This window comes from Ochotona curzoniae, unplaced genomic scaffold (genome assembly GCF_017591425.1).
Source record: "Ochotona curzoniae isolate NIBS_2020 unplaced genomic scaffold, NIBS_Ocur_1.0 contig_883, whole genome shotgun sequence".
NCBI lineage: Eukaryota > Metazoa > Chordata > Mammalia > Lagomorpha > Ochotonidae > Ochotona > Ochotona curzoniae.
Window position 1 is genome coordinate 54,641,191 of NW_024466599.1, and position 6,000 is coordinate 54,647,190.

Genomic DNA, 6,000 nt, shown 5'->3' on the forward strand with positions numbered 1-6,000 from the left:
CAAACTCCCCCTGCCCTCCCGGACTGGCTTGTTTCCTTCTGCTATCTGGAGTCAGGGACAGACTGTCACCTCTGGCAGGAAATCCTTGTACAGTAAGCTGGACACCCTGACACTGGTACTAGCGCGTGCACACACACACACACTCATTCACACACACAGCCACACAGGTACTCACACACACATTTGCACACACACTCATACCCTCACTGACACCTGTACTCACACCTGCACACAGCACCTATAGCCCCACTCTGCATCCTTCCAAGGCTGACTCCATTGCAATAATGCACAGGCTGCTCCTTCATCTCAAATGGCAGTGACCCACAGCTTGCTTCACATCACCCCAGAGCCTGCAGCAGTACTGAGTCTCCTGACCTTCACCTCTGGGGTGCTGTTGGTGACCCCCCCATTTCTATCTGCTTCCCCTTCATTTCCTGCCCTGCTAAGAGCAGTGAGTTCAGAGGCCTCCCCAGAGTTACGCCAACCAAAGAACAAAGCTCTGGGGGCTGTGAAGGGGGCAGAAGCCACTGGTAGGGTCAGGCTATAGGAGAGGACTTGGGGGGTGACAGGCTCTTGTCACACTGCTTCCTGGGAAGCCTGTGCCTGCATTGATGTCTTGGCAGCCCCACTGAGAAAGGCTAGAGGAGGGCATAGCCTGGGCTTTGAAGCCTGCCTGCCTTGAGCCCTGGCTTCCCATCTGCCAGCTGGGACAGTGTGACCAAGTTTCTTGACTTGTAGGGGCCTTGGTCTCCTCATTGGCCAAGTCAAGGTGGAGCAGCGCTGACCCAGATGGGGCTGTCATGAGGATTAACGGTCATCTCTGTGTCACACGGCTCAGCATGGTCCTCGGCACATGTGGCTACTCACAGTACCCCACAAACCTCAGGGCTCAGACCCCACTGCCCCTCCTCCAGGCAGCCTCCCGTGAACACCTCCAGCCCACCATGCCTCCTGCGAGGACTTCCAGGCTGTGTTCCATGAGCCTTTTTCCTCTGGGAAGTTCATAAGTCACTCAGCTCTGGGCACAGGGGGTCCTCAATCAAAAAGTCCTGGCACTGCCACAACTCCCCCTCAAACCCCCCCACACACACATACCCTGGCCAGTCTGTCCACTGTATGCCCCCAACTCCCTGGTGTTGCAGTGTTCCACCCCCATGTCTGGTTTGTTCCTAATGCTTGTCTCCATGTCTCCAGGGCTCTGCTTGCATGAGGGGAAAGTCCACACACACACACACACACACACACACACACACACACACACACACACACAGCCCAGAAAGCATCCAGTTGCTCCGGGCGGCCTGCCAGCGATTGAGTGACCTGCAGCTTCCTCCCCAAATCGCATTCCACTGGCACGAATCTCGCCCCGCCTGACGCCAGCCTCCCAACTCGCCCCCAGAGCAAACATTTCCAGTTGGCAGCTCAGCCTTGTTTTTCTGAGGCCCTCATTCAGGCTGGCCTGGTCAAAAACAGAAAACAAAATGCCTGCGACCGAAAATGAAATGAAATCGGCGAAAGAAGGGTTGAGGGGGGCAGATCTGGCCCAGAGACACTTGGAAAGTTGCGGGGGGTGGGGGAGTGGGTAGGGAGGTGCGGGCAAGGCTGTGAAGAGGCAAACACACAGGCTCTCCCTGCGCTGGTGGCTGCCTCCACCCCTGCTGGAAGCCCCAAACAATTCATCCAGGCGGCAGCCCCCTCCCACACAAGCCCTGCTCGATTCGCAGCTGCGAGCCAGCCAGGCAAGGAACGTTAAGGAGAAGGTGCTTGAGGCTACAGGCCCTGTTCCAAAAGGGGGAGGTAGAGGCAGGAGAATCCACACAGCGGGCTTTGAACCCCAATACGCCAGAGCTCAGGGCCAGGCACGTGGGAGTGCAGGGAGGCGGGTGGCAGGTGAGGAGGTGGTGGCGTATATAGGCCCCTCAAGGTTTGCCTTCTCCAAACAAGAACTGTTTGGTGGCTTTGTATCCCAGGCCTGCCCCTGGGGTCAGGGAGAGGCCAGAGAAGGAGGGGAGCGCAGCTAGAGCCCCTTAGTCAAGGGCCAGGGTGTGTAGGGGCTGGACTCCCAAGGTCAGCCCCCTACGACGAAGCACCCAGACTTCCTAAGAAGGATGAGCTCAGGCCAGGCCACAGGTGGTCACGTAGGCAGTGGAGGGCCATGAGGCAGGCCGGCAGGCCAGGGAGGGCTCTGTGAGGTAGCAGGAACCCAGTGAAGTGTGTGTGTGGTGGGCCAAGAGGGATGGAGGCTGCAGGTGAGGGCTTGAGTCTGGCCGAGCTGCAGAATGGCTGTGCAGGTGCACAGGTGCACAGGTGAGCAGGTGAGCAGGACTGTGAAGAGCCTCCCATCCAGAAACAACGTCATGGGACCCCTGTGGAGGAGAGGCCCCCACCCCCAGACCCAGAACACACAGGCCTGTGCTGAAATGGAGAGTCCAAGGCCCGCAGCAGAGGGGGAAGCGCAGGTGGCTTGAGCATACACAGGGACCACTGTGGCAAAGTTCTTTCTTCATGGAGTAGCATCCCACACAGGAACTGGCCTGGCACCAAGGGTCCCGGATGTGTAAAAGGCCCAGTGCCCTCTGCAGTGACTGCCACCTGTGTGGGAATCCACCTGGAACGTGTTTGTGCCTGCATCCTGCTGGAGCAGGGATCACGGCTTCTGAGGAGCTGAACTTGCCAGAGCCATTCCTTCCCCGCCCCCCTTGGACACCCCTGGGCATTTGGGTTGAAGCGTCCCTGCCCCAATGTTCCCAGCCTCTCTGACTCTTCTTGCTGAGTTCCTAGCTGTCAACCCAGAAACCACCAGGGTTTTCTGCTTTCCCTCTATCACAAAGCAAAATCTTAAAAAAAAAAAAAATGGTTAACAAGTGAAAACAGTGAGTCTCAAATAGTGGAAATCCAGGCCTAGTCAAAGCCAGAGGGAAAGGTTCGGAGTTAACACGGGGAGCCTTCCAACTCACTCTCAGATTCGCTGGATCATCGGGAGCCTCAAGGCCAACTTAAAAAAAAAAAAGATTCTCTCTCTTTGGTTCTCAAAAGAACAAACAGCCTCCAAAATATCTTTTTTGATTGTCATTTTAGACACATGGGATTTTGTTGTTGTTGTTGTTGTTACAATATTTGGTGCGATTCAGTTCACTGCAAGGCTTCTGCTTGTCTGTTTGGGTCTGAGCTCCCTCCGTCTTGTGGGAGCTCCATCAAGTCGCCTCCCGAGTCCTTTTGAGGCGACCCTGCTGGTTGCTTCACAGCTTTCTTATCTCTGGGACAAGATGTTCCTGACCGAGCTTGTCTGTCTGCTGCTGGGACTACAAATGGCATTTCTCCAGGAAGGGTTCACTCCCGGCAGCGAGGAACAAGACTTCAAGACCAAAGCTGGGCACTTGATGTTCTGAGACAGTTTACGGTCTTACATTTTCTCTGTTTTTGTTGTTGCTGCGATTTATTTGTGTATTTGAGAGACAGAGTTACAGAGAAAGAGGTCTTCCACGCACTGGTTCACTCCCTGCGTAGCTGTAACAGTTGGGGTTGGGTGGGGCGAAAGCCAAGGGTCAGAAGATTCTTCCACGTTTCCTCTGTGAACGCAGGAACCCAAGCACTCTGCTGCCTTTCTAGGCTCCATTAAGCAGGGAGCGGGATCAGAAGTGGGGCAGCCAGGACTGTGGTATGGGATGCCAGTGTGGCAAGTGGAGGTTTAACCTGTTGCACCACAACTCTTTGACCTGTGCCATCAAGCCAGCTGGCCACTCTGTGCCACCATTGTAGCTGCCCACGGATATCCCCGCACACAGGGGAGCATCGTGCGACTCCACCTGTACGCCGAGACACAGCCTGAAGCTTGCCTGTGCTGAGAACTGTAAGCAGAAGTGGTCAGTGTCACCTCCAACCAGAAGACGCCTGAGGGCTACCAATGCCAGCGGCCTGCTCGCCTCAGCCCACCTCTGCAACTGCACCCAACTGGAGCCTCTGTCTGCCTGGGTTCTCCAGGAGCCTTCCCTGCTGGCTGCAACCAACAGGTCAAGCACGGACAAGAATAAATTCTTGTCAGGTCACACTATGGGGACTTGGGCTTGTCCTGCAGCAGCCCCAGCCTATCCTGACTAGTGCAGCTCATTGGCTCACTCCCTGTCAATCACTTCCACCCACTTCCTTTTACCAATGAGCTCACCAGGACTCTGCAGTGCTTCTTGTCCTGTAGCCTTCACCTGCTCCCACATAACTTATTTTTGAAAGAATTATTTATTTTTATTGGAAAGGTAGATATACAGAGAGAAGCAGAAGCAGAGAGAGAAAAATCTTCCATCTGCTGCTTCACTCCCCTCCCCCAAATGACCACAATGGCCACAGCTGAACCAATCCGGAGCCAGGAGCCAGGAGCTCCTTCCAGACCCCCCATGGGGGCACAAGGGACCACACACTTGGGCCATCCGCCACTGCTTTCCCAGGCCATAGCATGGAGCTGGGTGGGAAGTGGAGCAGCCGGGATATGAACTGGCACCCATATGAGAGGCAGGTGCTTAATGGTGGAGGATTCACTTGTTGGAGCCCCGTGTCCGCCTCTCCTGTAGAACTTTTGCTCATTGAACACTTCTTCGCAGTCCTGCCTCTGTCCCCAACTGCTTTATTCTTCAAAATTTTGTTGTTTGAGACAAAGACTGCTTGTCCTAGCTGATCTTTTCATGCCAACCTATACGTGGGTTTCCCCCACCCTCCCACCACAAGCCTGGCTCTCTGAGCTAGATACCCATCCCTGGTCCAGATAACTCTGCAGCAAGGGGACAGGCGAGGCCATGATAACACCAGATCCAAAAACAAGACACCTGCCCCAGGGCGTGGGCCGCCTCAGGGGAGGGATGTGTGGGCAGGCCTTAGCTCAGGGGTGCAGGTGGCAGGTGTTTAAGCAGTAAATCCTGTTAACCTTCCATGTAGGGGGATGCTGAACATTTGGCTGAAGCGACCGTGCTGCAGCCGAACATCTGGATACGCGCTCAGCACAGTGCGAAGCAGCTGGCCCCTTGGCAGCATGTGTGGGAGTGACTGATGTGGGTCCCTTCTGTGTGTTTAACATCACATGTGTGCTGGCCTTCGCCTGTAACACAAAACCAGACTCACCCTGCTTGAAGTTTGCAAAGAAAAAAAAATCTTAGCTGGCTGGGCTGAGAAGTCCAGGGTCAAAGCAGGCTGGCTACAGCAGGGCTGTGTTCTGATAGCTGAACAATAGCACCAAGCACCTGGAGTCTTTGCTTCCTGCTGTCTGCTCTCCCCCCAGACTGGCTCTTCTCAAAGGCCCCCAAAAAGCTGCCAGAGGTGCCCGCAGTTCTGCTTGTTTAGAATTCTACAGATCCCCGAGTGCAAGCAGGAGGGTGCCAGGAAGCTGAGAAGGGAGCAGGGAGGGGAGGTGTATCTGCTGCTGTTAGACACAGGGTGGGGTGGGAGGAGGTGAAGGGGAGCCCAGAGTGCAGGATTTTGAAGGACTTTCCCCTGGGAGCCTCGCCTGCTAACCCTGCACACCCACAGCCCTACCAGGGAGCAGCCCCTAGAATTTGCATCCTGGACTCGTCCTTCATCTCAGCAAGACCCAGCTGCAGAACAAGTTACCCCAAACAAGCAAGACACATGCATGCTGCCATAGTTGCAGGGTTGGAACAGAATCTGAGAATCATTTAGCTGGGGGTTCTGGCCTGGAGACTCCAAGATGTTGCAACCCAGATGCCCAGATGGGAGCAGACATTGCTGTCCTGTCACAGCCTGACCAGGGCGGGAGAATCCATGCCCCAAATGGCGCCCCTAGTGGCTGTTGGCAGATCTCATCCCCACCCCTCTGGTCTGCCGGGGCTACTGAAGTGGTCCCCCATGATGAGTCCGCCAGAGCTTGAAATCCACGAGAGGACAAAATGACAAGCCACCCTGCCTTTTAGGGCAGTTTGAAATGCACACATCATCACCTGGTGGATACTGTTCCGTAGATTCCACCCACACCCCAAGAAGGAGCTAAGCCGCCACCTG